Here is a 15,926-nt window from a genome sequence, read left to right on the forward strand (position 1 = left end):
AGCTGCTCCCAGCCCTGTGGGTTGTTTGAGTGTCTGACAGAGGAGTTAAATCATCCCTGGGGTCTTGCACATTATCTTCTAGCTCACTGTGCATTTCAGTGCACTACTTAATTTTTATGAGCAAACTACATTTTTTGTCTTGCAGAGGGATAACATAAGCAGAGTGATTTTGATGGTGGCTCCACAAAAACTGTTCCATAACTGCTGTCTTAAAACTTTTGTAAGGTATAAAATAATCTGCTTTTAGAGGAGGGCAGTTCTTAAGGGCTAGAAGATGAAAATTCAAAAATACATCTGGCATCTAAAGCCAAATCTTGTCTTAGAGATGATATTATTTGTAGAAATCTAATCAGGATCTGTCTCGAGGAATCCTGAAATAAGGGCTTCTAGCTTTCAATATTTGTACAATGCATCACACACTTCCATGGGGGTTTTGTACCACAGAGTAGTGACTAAATAGAGAGCTAGCCTAAAATAACTAAAAACATAAGGAAAGGAATGTTAAAGTATTTTTCCCCAGAAATGATTGTAATATTGTTATAATACATGTCTATGAGTGACATTATATTATCTATTGTTTATAATACATGTTTATGACTGACATTAAGCAGGCAGGGTATTTTTTTTGAGGTCTTCTGAGGAATTTAAAATGCATTCTGATTAATGTTCATACTTTGGCTTTTATGGAGCAATTAGAAAGCAAAAATTTTTAATCATGTTGTGTGATTTTTGTCTATGTGAAGCTATGTATTTTGATGGAATCCTAGCAATGTCTGTGTTATAAAAAAAAATAATTTAGGAGGACAGCTGAAACAAAATATTAACTGGGAAGTAGCCTTAAGGAAGCCCTTTGCAATGCAATTTTAATTTTTTTCTGTCTGAATTTTGCCATTACGTAAGTGAAATGAGGAAATTAACAAACAATTTTGTGTCTAAATCAATCTCTCCTGATGAAAATTCACTTAGTTGCAGTGGAATAACTTGTAATGATATTCTAAATCTTCATTAGTAATTTTGGTATAAAGAAGTGCAACACTCCGTTCTGAAGCCTACTCTATAATATGCCTATTAAAAGTTTCAGGAAAAAATTATTTTTATTTCTAGATTAAACACAAGTTCCAAGAAATCCTTTGGTCCATTTAAAAAAAAGCATGAAATGCACTGAACATCCACCAGTGTAATAAAGAAAGGAATTGCATTGAAAACTATGCAGCAAAATTACTTGTGTGAGTTAATGTATGTAATCACTTAACAGTCTTATACGTACATTGTGCCAGTTGGTTATGTTGTAAACTTGAAACTATTGATATTTATATTTATGCTCTTTTTTATTATAAAGAACTGCGCTGTATAGGTAGTGCCATGAGGCATGTTTGCATCTTGCTTTTCACTTCCTTGCAGCTTAAAAGCAGATGTTTACAGTGGAAATGCTTTAAAGTAATTTGCTGTTCTCGAAAACACAAACTTACCTTGTATATTGTGTGTTTACAAAAAAAAAAATCATACAAATGCTTTTTAGAGAGAAAAAAATCACAGATTTCAGTCCTTAAAACACTGGGGTTTTCCCTTAGCCGTACAACACCTCAACTGTTGTGCTGCCAAGCATTTGGCTTGCACTCTGCAGGACTCAAACATTTATTTTCTTTCTTTCATAGCATCTGCTGAATAAGTAATATAACAGCCGTGACTATCAGCATGATACTCACGATCCAAGTTAAAAACTTACATTTGCTCAGATATGAGCAAATACTTCAGGATAAATGAACTGTAAGACACTTGTGAACCAGCGTCTCCCTATTCCAAAGAGCTGAAACATAAGGCACAGGATTTGTGTGCTGGCTGGGAAAAAAGGTTACAGTTGGAGTCTGTGCTAACAGAGTGCCCTGGCCATGCCAGGTTCAGAGCAGTGAGAATTCAACCACGCTGCAGTGGTGTTTGGTTACTCCTTCCTTGCATGCAAAGTGCCTTGAAAGTTTTCAGCACTTCTGTTTATGAATGGCCTGACTTTAAAACTTCTAAAATCCCAAATTACTTTGGTACTTGTTTTCCTTTTGTGTAGCTGTTCCTTGTGATGTTCCTGTCTTACATTCTGGAGCACACAGGGCTGTGTATCAGTAACATTAACAGGACCTCAGTCCGCAGCATGTGTGTGTCCAGAGAAACAAAGCACAACTATAGGAATTCAATGCTTTTTATATTTCAGGGTTTATCAGTTTTGTTTCATTGCTGTCTGTAAGCCATGTCCATTGTACACTATGTGTATATTTTTATTTAAATAAATTTAATGTTTATTTTTTATGTTTCTGACTTTTCTGTTCGTTATTCATTTTTCATTGTCATTGCGGTGGCGTTGCCCAGAGGGAGGATTGTCCATGCTGATGACAGTGTGTTCCCTCCTGAAGCAGTTGGGGGAAGCCCACTCACAGGTCTCATCACCTCTAGGAGCAAGGATTTAAGAAAAGTTCTGAAATAACATTTAAAAGCCGGCAATGGGCAAAAATTTATAGTTCATATTCTTCTTAGTCTTACCATAACTTTCATCTCAGAACCAGGTGGGTCATGCGTTTTCTAGTTCAAAGCAAACAAAACATTCCAATGCCCATAAGGAGATCCCTTTCACATAACTGTTGATCTTTAATTCAGGTGGGATCAAGGCTTTTCGTAATGAAGACTTTTAAAAAGGTGATGTGTCATGCTTTGTCTGGTATCACATCTTCACCATCGCAGCAAATTATTTCCTTGGGAAATAATTATGGATTGCTTCTGTGCTGTTTTCTTGAGTTTCTGTTGGAATCCGGATTTATTATATGATCTCTCACCACAATGAAAGGTAAGTTCCCCATGGCTGGCTGAAATGTAGCAAACAGATCTTCTGTTCGGGTATATGATAAAATGTGGCTCATCTGTACTGTCAGTACTACGAGTAGAAGGTGGTTGCATAATTTAGTATCTCTGTTTATATGTTAGCATTTTTAGTTTTACTAAAATATATTTAGTGAGATTTTAACTACTTGCAGAGTTCTTGATAACCTTTAGAAAACACTGGGAATTGGTGCTTCTTTGGAAATAAATTAAAAAGCTGTTAGCATTCAGCTAACAGGAGCCTAGGAGTTTTGTCTCTTAGTAATAAAAGTGAAAGTATTTTTAAATTACTTTGTCTCACTTTGCATGTTTATGGATTTTATTTTCCTCGTAAACTGGGAGCCGCTTTCTTCTCACAACGATGTAAGACAGAAAAGGAGAAAGAACCTACAGCTGAAGTGAGATGATAGAATAATATGATAGCAAAAATATGTTTTCACTGATTCCCTTTCCAGTGTTACTTCAGAGCATGCTTGAGTATGTGACATAATATTTCTGAACCACAGTCTGCAGGGTTCCACACTGGGCTGACCATTGCTGCCTGTAACAGAATGTGTTCACAAATGCTGCTTCTGCTAGGCAAGAGCTTGATTTTGAGGGAAAAATGGTTGTTCCACTTTGCACATTCTGCCAACAGCAAGGGAAGAGGACAGTGCTCAGCTGAGGAGGTAAGGAGTGTAACAATGCATCAAGGTTTAATGCTTTTTTTATGATAGATAAAAATTGTAGTCACATCCAAAGGTTACAAAGCATTTTAGATAAAGAAAAGATAAAGAGAATTTTAGAGGTTGATTGCAAGTCCTAATGTAAATATAAATTACTTGCTTCTAAGTACTTTTAATTAAGTTTAAATAGGTTAATTATTTACACTGTTCAACGGGAATATTTGATACATATCAAGGTAATTTTCAGCAGGAATTAAAAACAACTCCCAAACTCACAAAATAACATCATCTAGTATAAATGAATACTTTTAATGACTACCTTTACCTCCTCATGATACACCACCTCCATGCTTTGTTGAAAGAAAGAATTAATTAAAAAAAATTAAATCAGGGTTTTTGCTTTTTTAATATCAGTATGGGAAATAGAAGTGATCATTTCATGGGTGGGAAGTAGTAGGTGTTAGCAGGTTTTTTGTGTGTGAATCCAGTTAGTGTACTTAGGTATAAAATACTGAGTAAGAGTTCAAAAAACAAAAAAGTGGAGCACCCAGTTTATATTCACATATTCAATGGCATGGTTAATGGACATCAGCAGGGGAGATGTGATCCCACACTTTTTAAAAATCAACAGGAAAGCAGTGCACACTATGCAATTCGCTTTTGCATTAAACTTATTAAGTCAAATCAATTTTTACAAGCACATAGGCTAGAGTTCTGGAACTTAATTCCTTTTGATCTTCCGCCTGCTAAATTCTGCTTCCCATTGTGCTACCATGCAGTTTATTTTTAACAGATAATTTGTTTGGACACCATTAAAATGAAAATATGACAACTTCTAGTGCTACTAAGGCACTGAAATTCCTGTCAAGTTATTAATTGTCTGCACTCACACACACAAACAGACACGCAAACAGCCATTTGCACAAGGGAAAATTGTAGAGTTAAGAAAATATCGCTGCTATGTTCAAGAGCATGAAGCACACAAAACACAGGATCCTGACTTTTGCAAAGCCAGCATTACAGAATACTCCCACTAATTTCTGTGCTTGAGGTGCAGCCCCCATACCTGTTAGGTGTCTGGAGAAGAAGACTGCTATGATGTGACAGGTTTTAAATGGAACATTTTGGGGCTGAGTCAATTGATTTTTCTTTTCATTACAATATGACATTAATTCAAAACTCTTTTCTATGATTAGTGTTCTGAAAGGCACATTTCCGAATTACGGATTCTTTTTTCAGCTGAGCACTGCTTAGTGTTAGGGAGAAGGGTGGATGCACCTTAGCTAAGAAGGGAACTGTGTGGATCAAATGGCCTTCAGATATTTTCATGGTTTGTGATTGCACTCTCATGGATCATAAATACTGTCATAATCCTGTGACCTACTAAATATGCTGGCCTTTTGTTTTGCTCTAGCACCTCCTATCTCCTTTTTAAGTTATGATCTAATTAGCAATTCATGATTTAATGAATAACCTACATAAGTAGATATGAGTTCATGTCCTCAAAGAAGATACTACAAAAGATAACCAGACACATGAGAAGTTCCTTCTATGGATTAAATACTCTGGTGAGTCTCGATCTGAATCATCTCTGTGTCAATAAATCCCTGCCACTATCAGCAATATAGATCTATGACACCACAGGAAGCTTCTAGTACTTAGTTTTCCTCTGCCAGAATTTTGTTTTACAATCTAGCTTCCTGCTTTCATTGCTCATCTGGTAACTTGAGAAGTTGCAGCCCTCTTGCATGGTACTAAAAGCTTTATTCCACTTCAACAGTTTCCTCAATCATTTTCTCCCAGTGTACTGCTCAGTTCATGACTAGGTTTGACAGAAAATGTGTCATAATATCTCCCATTTCTCTAGTGTGTTATTGAAACAGCAAAATGAAGACTAATAGCAATTAAGGCAACTTAAATTCCAGATCAGCACACAAAGCAGATAGGAGAGTTTTATATCTATTCTTGTTTGAGGCAGCTGGATGTTCATACTTATTTTCTTACTCTGTGCTTCCCTGCAGCAATCCATGTCCCAGGAGCTTGACCTTGGGATGCTGGCTGTATGTCAAACTCCTCTATCTCTTTGCCTGGTGTTTGCTACAGTTTTTATTGGCTGATAATCTTCATCCTCTTCCACTGTCTAGAAAAGGACATAAAACAAAAGGGAAAAAGGTGTAGTGCACAGTAATATGTATTTCTCTTCATAACAATGAGTGTATATATATATATAAATATATATATATATATATATATATATATATATATTGTGCACCAGCGGGAATACAGACATAACACTTTTTGTCTCTCTACTTTATTCTACAGCAAATTACCATCACTGTAGTGATACATTCTTCAGCAGTGAAAATGGAACGGATCACAGTTTTCTGAGTTGCTAACTGCATTGAGATTTTGCAAATGATGCAAGATGTAACACATTGCCATCACAGTTCTGAGACTGCAATCTGAATTTAATGCTGCCTTATTTCATTTGACCTGCTGGAGGAATTGTGATAAATTCCACATCAAAATGTTTTCCAAAAGAAAATTAAACCTTTGCATTTCTCTCATTGATAAATTAGCTATCATTAAGACTACCACATTTTAAAATGACATGTTCTTACTAAGATGGGTCTTTATTATAATTTCACATTTTTTAGTATGTTTATAGGTAGTTGATAACTTATTCACTTCCTTTTCCCTGTAAAGACTTTTATAACAAGTTATTTATATCTGAACTTACTATAACAAAGAGAACCAGAGAAACAATGGTCCAAATAGATGGATATGGGAAAAATTAGTTGTGCCGGTCTATGGCATGTCAGATCCTATTTCTTTATTCAATAGAGTTTCCTAGGACTTGAGACCAGAAGAAATAATGAACTCCTCCATGCTTCATAAAGTATGGCCAAATAACCCCATATACCTGAGAGCAATACAAATCCAAAGGCCATTGGATGTTCAGTCCTTCTCAGAGACTGTGACTGTGACTGATACCCACATGTGCATACAGACCCCTCAGGGGGATGCGGAGGAATCACTGCAAGCCTTCTCATGGGCTCTTCTTCACCAGAAGTGGGTATTTTATCCAGTACTGCCTAGTGAACCCAAAGCTATACAGCATGGGAAATGGGTGAAGCCTTTAGGTAAAGGAAGGAGCACTTGTGCAGCTTAGCTCATATCAGGGAAATTTCTCCCCATTGGCAGGAGGGATGATGAGGGGGACTCCATGATATCAGCAGGCTAATTAATTACTTTATTATACTATTATTCTATACTATATTACACTACATCTAAACTGAAACTGAACAAGAACTCCACGGAGCAAAATCTTGTGACTGTCTCCTGACCAACCATCCAGACTCAGCTTGCAAAGATTGGTAAAGAAAACAAAACACTCACACAAGAATCCTATTACCACATTCCTTCAGGTAAATAATCTTCCAACACATTCCACACGTTCACAAAACAACAGGAGCAGCACATGAGATAAGAACTGTTTTCCCTCTGTCCTTCTCCAGGAAAAAGCCTGAGAGAGATAATTGTCTCTCTCTGTTCAGAGAATGTGAATCCCACAAGTTCATGCTAGGTTCATGTCAGGTAGTCCTTAGTTTTAGGACAGGCAATTCAAAAACAGCAGGTTGAAATATATAATCAAGGATTTTATGTTAAAGTGGAGACTTGGTTTATATGTCACTTCTGTTGTCTATATTTAGTCTAATTGTCATTTACATTCCCAGGAGAAAAATGGCCACAGCCAGAAACATCATCAATCCAATTCTTTAAGGAATGTGTGACCTGTCCTCTAAAGATATTAGTCTTTATCTAAGTTAGGAAGGGACTAAATAGGGAGCTCTGAAAAGCAGTTTAAATTAGACACCTATAGCCTAAGTTAGGATTTCTGAATCCTAGTCACAGCAGCTGCCAGCTGTCAGTGTTGTTCAGCTGAGGAAAGGAAAATAAAGCTGTTGTTAAAAAAATACAGAGAAGCCTAAGATGTGTTAGAAAAGCTTTTTCAAGAATGCTCAAGGTGTGGAAAAGCAAGATAAATGCTGTTTTAAGGAAGTGAACATGGGGTTGTCTCGATATGTCTGTACTATGTTGCCAGTCTGCCAAAATTCAGTACCAAAAATCCTTTTTAATAATCAAGCAGCGCATCTTGAATTTAGCCAGCAGCAACATTTACTCTGCAGTGACATTAAAAGTAAGTAATTTATGACTGTAGCCCTCAATCTATTTGCAGACAAGACTGTAATATTGAAAGCTGGCTATTGGTCAAATTGCTTATCTAGTTTTTTACTTGGTGAAAGGAAGTTTTGAAATGAAAGGTAAATAAAATACTTTTCAGCTACATGTAGGGGCTTAGTGTGCTCTCTCTCTCTCTCTGGGCTAATTCAATAGCAAAGCCTGTGCTGAGCCATAAGGTCAAGCTTTTTAACTTGGAAAGGTTAGAAATCATTGTTATTGAAAGCAAGGCTGACAGCACAGCAGGTATGGCCATCAGTGGAATACCTGGCAGCCCTGTGGCTGGAGCAGCAGTGGAAGGGGGATGCAAGACTGCTATTTCAAGGGAAAGAACCAACAGCCACATTGCTTTAAGCATCTGGATTGTGAGATTAGGCTGACAAATAAAGCAGCAGCTTGAATACCATATCCTGAATTCCTCTCTGCAGAGACGTGCTTCTCTGAGCTTGGAGGAAATGTAAGGAGTTGCTGCGACTTGCACTGAAATCACAGAATAATCACAGCAGTGCTGACAAAAAATTTGCTGGCAGTTTTCACATCTGCATGGCTATAAAAAGCAATGGCATTCAAATATACAGCAATACATTGGCTGCCCCAAATACCCCTTGGTCTCCTCCTTGCCAAAATGGCTTCCCTTTGTCTTGAAGGAAGAAAGATAAATGGGGCGATTCTCTCTTCAGAAGTTGCTGCCTGTCAGTGGAATAGTGAATAGTCAGCACTTCCAAAAAAGCTCTTTTAATGGCACCTACTTCTCAGTCATTGCAACAGAATTAGCTACTCAAACAGACGGGTCTAGCAATCATTCCAAACAAAATCAATTCTCCTTGGGAATATTAAACATCTTGGGACTGTAGAAGGGTTGGGTTTCGTAGAGGTAGGGTTGGGGTTTTTGTTTCTCTGGCAGCCCTTCAAGACACATTTCAGGTGTAACCACTAACGAAAGCAGCCCTGAGTGTAAACCCTCTGACAGGGGGAACAACAGATCTCCTTGGGTCTGGGGCCAGAGGAAGCACCACCATGGAGAAAAACCGTCAGTTGAAGCACTTCCCTCAATTCCTCACAGAGACACTTCCCTCAATTCCTCACAGAGACATTCTTCATCATCAGCATCACACATGGGCAGGCAGGAGTGTTGTTAACATCCAGAAAACCAGCGTGTTTGGTGAATCTTGGTAAGTTAATTTCCAGGGAGGGTTTTCCAGAGTTCTGTGTTACTGTCCACGGTGGGGGCACCCTGCAGGCCAGCACAGGTGTCTGTGAGCCTCCTGCCACAGCTCCTCGGGGCTGTCTCACTGCAGGGACAGCAGAACCCTCTGGAAGGTGTGAGGGGGTCCTTTGGGAAACTCTGAAGAGTATCTTTGAGGAAGGCCGCTCTTCCGAATTGTGTCAGAGGCCTGTGGAGGGGCTGCAGGAGCCCTAGGGACACCCAGTGAGGCCAAGACAGGCGTGAGGCCTTCTCCTCGAGGAGCTGGTGTTGTGATGGTGGTTTTCCTCCTGAGGAAGCTGCCATTGATCAGCCAGTTGAGGCAAATCCTCCACTAAGCAAAGGCTCCATCTTGACAGGCTGAGCTGAACAGGAGATCCATTTAAAAAAGGAAGAAAATAAAAAGGAAAGAAATCAGCTCTCCCAAGTGAAACTTGTTGCACAGGGTCTTCCCACTACTGCTGTGGTGAGTATTTGGAGAGAAGACAACAGGCTCCCCTCAGAGCCATGGCAAGGTCAGGATGGGGTCCCTGAGGGGATTGTGCTGTGCCCATGGCCTCAGAGCATAGATCATTTCAGCAGGGAATTGCTATTTCCAAGAGGGATTGCATCAGACCTGCTTGTGCAGCACAGCCAGGGATGGCAACTCTGCGAGGAAAAATCAGGACCTTCACAACTTCAGAATCCTTTATTTTGTAACCTAGTAGCATGTGAAAGGGAGTACCTTTAATTCTCTTTCTGTTTTAAAAATCCACTTGCAGAATGTAAAAGAGCATTCGAAAGCAAGCTGCCTGTTTGTTCTCTGCCTTTTCCTTGACTGCTTCCTTTTCAGAGGAGGGCAGTGCTGCTCGTCTGTCTGTCCTCTCTGCTCCAGCAGTGGCTCTGTAAGGGGAATTCGGATGGCTTGTGCTGAATCTTTGCTGTTCTGCCATCTGAAAGCACAGCCCACTCTGATGGCCTGTGCTGAATCTTTGCTGTTCTGCCATCTGAAAGCACAGCCCACTCTGATGGCCCGTGCTGAATCTTTGCTATTCTGCATCTGAAAGCACAGCCCACTCTGATGGCCTGTGCTGAATCTTTGCCGTTCTGCCATCTGAAAGCACAGCCCACTCTTTCCCCCAAGTGCTGCAGCAGAGCTGAGGTACCAGGTGGGTCTGTGTGCTGCACAGAGGAACTTGAGGGGAAGAAAGATTTTTTCCCATGAGGATTCTCATTTGACCTTATGACATTGCCCCCAGCATATGATTTAGGAGGACAACTCCAACCATTTCACTAAGATCAAACCATTTGGGAAAGAGACAGTAATGGGAGGAGTTAAAAATAAATTTCCTTTTGCTTTTCTGAACCAGCTATCTGAAATCATATTGAACCCTTTTCTAGTGCCTTAATAATAGCAAAATCCTTGGTGATACTTTGAGAGGTAACACCTCTATTTAGATTATTTTGTTTTATACATGCCTTTTTATTATTATTTCATTTCAGAAAGATTCAATTTGTGACTATGCTGGGTATTTTGCACCTGTGGTTTTGTTTAAAAATATCTTCTTTCCCTTGGAATCAAACAGATTTTATATTTCCTCTTCCTAAGTTCAGCATTGGAAGATTTCAAACTGCTGTCATTTGGAACTGATTGCTAATAAATCTTTATTGAAAACTATAACAGTGAGATAAATAAAGTTTACTCTTCTCTTATACTTGTGATAGTACTTAGAATTAGTTTTATACTCTCCAACAGTTTTCTTTTAAGTGAAGAGTGCAACTTTAAAGAAGCACATTTTCACTGTCGGGTTTGGGTTTTTTTCATTCTGGGGTATGTTATATTTCTCAGCGGGTTTTACAGGAAAAGTAGCAGCTGAAATATCAGTGGAATTACTGCTTAATTACTTCAGCTTTATGAATAAGCCAGCACAGACTTTTTAGCTTTGTTGGAAGAGAAGCCTCATCACCTGTATTTCATAGGTCACTGGAAAAACCAAGATTGGCACGGAGTTTACAAGTGCCCGCTTCTTACTCTCGGGCTGGATTCAGCTCCTGCAGTTCTCGTGGACATTGATGGTCCTTTCACATTATGATGGCAGAAATCCAGCAAGAACTGACTATGTGTGAGTGTGTGAATGCCATTTTGGTGCTGCATTGGGTTCCTTGGACTGAAGGTGACTGAGGGGTCCCTGAGCAGTAAAAATGTTTGTCCTCCCACCTTCAGCCTCCTTGTCCTGCAAGGCAGGTATTCCAATATCCTGCTTGGTGCTGCCTTGGGGGCCACCGGTGTGGAAGCACAACCATTTGTATGCCAAAAGTGTTTTGAAGGAAGCATTCTTGACAATAATTTCCTCATACACACTGTGTTTTCTTGCATCTAAATCATTATTTCGTGCCACTGAAGGGGGATGGAGGAGGAATATTAAGTACAATAAAATTGCTGTGAAGCCCTAAAGCAGATAGCCTTCCAGAAGTAATGGGTTAAAACATAGAATAAGAAGCATGTAAAGAAGGGCCTGGCACTAGAACACACGGAGAAAGCACAGCACCAGGAAAACAGAGCAATAAATTAGATAAAAGGTAGAGCATCATGACAGGGGAAGAGATAAGTATAGGAGAAACTAATAAGCTGAGCAGGTTTAGAGCCAGCAATGTCAAAACGACCCTATGGGTTTTGCCAAGCCACGGGATCCAAGCCAAATACACCGGGAATTGACCAAATTAGGAAAAGAGTTCAAAAGTTTAAAGAGGAAGACTCATCAGAAAGACCCCGTCTATGATGAAGGCAACAGGAACGACCACCTGAAAATTCCCCAAAAGAGATGTCTCCACCTACGCTCCGCCCACGCTCCGCCTACACCACGCCCCATATGAATATGCATGATTATGTACCTGATCTGATGTAATCCTATACCCAAAATTGTATATAAGACTTGCTTTGCTATGAGAACTTAGAAATCCATTTTGTGATTTCTCCGACGCGTCGCTAATAAAAATACCTCCTGCTTAATTGACTTAAGCTGAGTCTGATTAGGCAGTCACCCTGCCTGTTTGGGGCAAAATTTGGCATCATTTTCTGGCGACCACGAAGGGACGTATGGCACCAGACAGGAGATCCAAGCCTTAAGGGTCCTCCCCCGGGCCCGGGTCTGGGGTCGGGGTCTTCTGGGCGCCTCTGACGGCTTTTCGTCGGGAGAAGCTCCTTCCCTGGACCGGTGCTCTCGGATGGACGCTGGCTGCATCTCCTGCTCAATTAAGAGGTATTTGAATTGCCTATTGGCTTTAAGAGGTATTTGAATTGTTTGTTGGTTTTGAGATAAAGCGCTTTGTTTGGAAAACGAGAGTCAGACGTGACCGCTCGCAGGGTAAGCCGGAGGGACACCTCGGTAAAAATCCCTGATTTTACGAGTTAAAGTCCCGTAAATACGAGTTAAAGTCCCGTAAATACGAGTTAAAGTCCCGTAAATAGAGTACAAAAGGAAACGACTAGGTTATGGTAGAGAAGAGTTGAACTTGGTATCCTTGGTTTGTTTTGCTGTATGGGAGATTGCCTATTGTTCTTTGAGAGCGGGAGAAAGATGTGTTAATTGGTGGTTTTATGTGTTTGTCTTATGTGTCCGCTGTAAAATTTTATAGAAGATGCTTTTATTACTTTCTATGTAAACAGATTGGAAATGTATGTGCATGAACTTGGCAAACTGGTATCTCACAGTCTGCAGGCGACCTCTCGTGGCCCTACCTAGTAAACGGTCCGTTCTGATATAGACCATAAGGCAAGAACTGTTTCATAAAGATGTGTGGGTGAGAGTGAATGAGACGCAGCATCGCTGCGAAGCGAGAGGGAGTCCCGCTCCGCATTTCCTGTTCTTCGCGAGAAGCCAAGTCGGAAACGGACAAAGCGATTGGAAATTGTGTGTATGAAGAGTTAAAATCAATTGACATACAGTATTTGCAAAAAGAGACTGTTCCGGTTAAACAGAAAACGCAGACACAGGGAATAGCCATGGGAAGCCAACAGAGTAAAGATATAAATATGAAAACCCCTTTAAGATGTATCTTAAAACACTAGAAGGACCTAGGAGAGATTCCAGGGGGAAACATAAGTAAAAAAACACTTCTTAAGTATTGCACACAATGGTGGCCTCTGTACCGTCTTGATGACAGAGAAAAGTGGCCACCAGAGGGGACAACTAACTATAATACCATTTTACAACTTATGCTCTTCCTCCGACAGCTCAATAAATGGGATGAGGTAATATACGCAGACATGTTTTTCACCCTAAGGAATAAACCTGAGTGGCAAAAGGGATGTGGAATTAATGTAGCCCCTCAAGACCCCCTAGTATTGGCTTTGGAAAGAGATAAGAAAGGTCCGAAGTCAAAAGACCGTTGCTGTGATGCATGCAGTATTGGACAGCAGTGTCTCAAGTTAACAAAGAGAGATAGTGGAAAGGAGAGCGAAATAAGCTTGTGGGAATACCATCCATTCGCTCCAGGGCGGGAAGGACCCCTTCCCGGACCAAAAGAGGAACAAGGGGATCCTAGCCCATTAAAGGAATTGGAGCAGTGGTAGAAATCTAAGTCTAGATGCAGTCCTCAGAAACTAGACAACGGCTGGGAGGAGGGTAGCCCATCAAAATCAGAGATTAGCGAGGGAAAGGGCAGCCCTCAAGAACTAAGTAGCCCACAGGGGTCGGGGAGCTATGTTGACAGCCCACCCAGACTAGAGCTCGAAAGGGAAGAAGGCAGTCCATTGGGAGAAGAGAGCCGGGGGGAGACACGCAGCCCGCCCAAGCTTAGTCCATACGGGGATAGTAACACATCCAGAAATGGGGGTGACTGTAGAATGGAAACTAACACACCAAGGACTGGTGTTTGCAGAATAGAAACCAGCACACCAAAGGCTGGGGACAAGAGCGACTCATGGGGGGGCGACGTCCCTGAATTAAAATATAAGGGGAGTGGTAATGTGACATGCGAAAAGGAGACAGAGAACAACTCGCAGAGATTGAGTATAATAATACAGATAAAGGATAAAAGAGATAAGAAAGCAGCAGAGGATGAGAGGGGTAGTAGCCCGGGGCAGGATAAGGGTCGACAGATATTAGGGGGACGACAGACCCAAGACGGGAGTCGGACGGACTGTGTAATAGAGATAGGAGGTGAAAATGAAGAACTGGACATAGAGGCACAGGAAGAGAACCCCAGAGCAAGGACCAGTCACTCGCATTATACCAGATCTGTGGCACAGGGGGAAACAAAGCAAAGAGAAGAGGAAAACCATACGATAGCTCCTCTCCGACAAATTATGCCAATGGTAGGAGAAAAGACTAGAGTAAAGGTGCCGTTCTCGACAAGTGATTTGAACAATTAGAAAGATGAAGCAAAAAATTTTAAGAGAAATCCAGAGAGAGTAGCAAAGAGATTTAAATTAATGGCGAAGAATTTAGATATTGATTAAGAAGATATAGAAGTGATGCTGTCGGAGCTGACAGATACAGAAAGGGGGCTTGTGTTAGAAACAGGGAGACAACATGCTCAAGTGTTACCGGAGAGAATAGAAGATAATTTTCCCAGCAGTAAACCAGAATGGGACCCAGGTAACGCAGATCATTATCAACAGTTGGTGCAGTATAAGAAACTGATAGCGATGAGCTTGCGTAATGCAATCCCTAAAGCTATCAACTAGTCAGTGCTATATAACATCAGGCAGAGAAAAGATGAGACCCCATCAGAGTTCTTAGACAGACTCAGGGCGGCAATAAGACAATACACACCCCTAGACCCGGCAACAGAAGAAGAGAAACAGCACCTGCTAGGGTTAATGATGGGACAGAGTAACCCAGACATCAAGAAGAAGTTACAAAAGCTTGAGCACCCAGCAAACAAAAACCTAGAGACACTGCTAAATGAAGCATAGAAGGTATATAATAATAGAGAAGCAAAAGAGAAGAAAAAGGAAGACAAGAAGATAGCCCGAGTAGTAGCTGTAGCAGTGGCAGCTCAAAAGACAGGTTACCCAGAACCTAGAACTCGAGGAAGGGGTAGAAGCAACCCAATGGGAAGGGGAGAGAGACTCCAGCCCCACCCCACTAGGGTAGGGCCAAATCAATGTGCGCACTGCCTACAGATGGGGCACTGGAGGCGAGAATGTCCCCAACTGAGAGAAAGATTTATAGCCACTACCACCACCACACATCAAGATAGTGAATGACGGGGACCGGTAGGCCGTAGCCTAGCAGACCCACTAGTTAAAATGGAGCTAGGAAAAGGTAAAAAAGAATTGCGATTTTTAATTAATACGGGAGCAACTTTTTCAGTTTTAAATCAAGAATTGGTACCTAAAAGTGATGAATTTGTACAAGTTGTGAGAGCAACAGGCCAACCAGAAAAAGCTTACTTTTTGAAACCCATTAAATACAAAATTGAGAAACAAATGAGAATACATCAGTTCCTGTATTTACCAAATTCGCCAAAGCCCTTATTGAGAAGAGACCTATTGGAAAACCTGGGAGCCATAATAAAGTTCAACAAAGACAAATTAGAATTTCAAGTAAACGATGAACAACTGATTACAGCCCTAAGCCTAACAATCAGTTGTGTAGAACCCAAACCTGAGAACCACAATTTCGAGCAAATCCTGAGCAAGACTTATCCATTAGTATGGGCTACAGATATACCTGGAAAATCAAAACGAGCGACACCGATTGTTGTCGAACTTAAAGTCAAGGCAAGACCAGTAGTAAGAAAACAATACCCTCTGAAGATAGAAGACAGAAAGAGAATTGAGCCCATAATCAAAAAGTTTTTAGAACTAAAGTTATTAGTAGAATGTGAATCAGACTTTAATACACCGATCTTGCCAGTAAAGAAACCTAATAGAACGTATAGGCTCGTTCAGGATCTGAGGGCAGTAAACGAAATAACCAAGACATTACACCCAGTAGTTGCTAATCCATATACGCTTTTAACTA

Source organism: Melozone crissalis, unplaced genomic scaffold, assembly GCF_028551555.1.
Source record: "Melozone crissalis strain CALT ecotype California unplaced genomic scaffold, PUWL_Pcris_2 ptg000155l_1, whole genome shotgun sequence".
In the NCBI taxonomy this organism is placed as follows: Eukaryota; Metazoa; Chordata; class Aves; order Passeriformes; family Passerellidae; genus Melozone; species Melozone crissalis.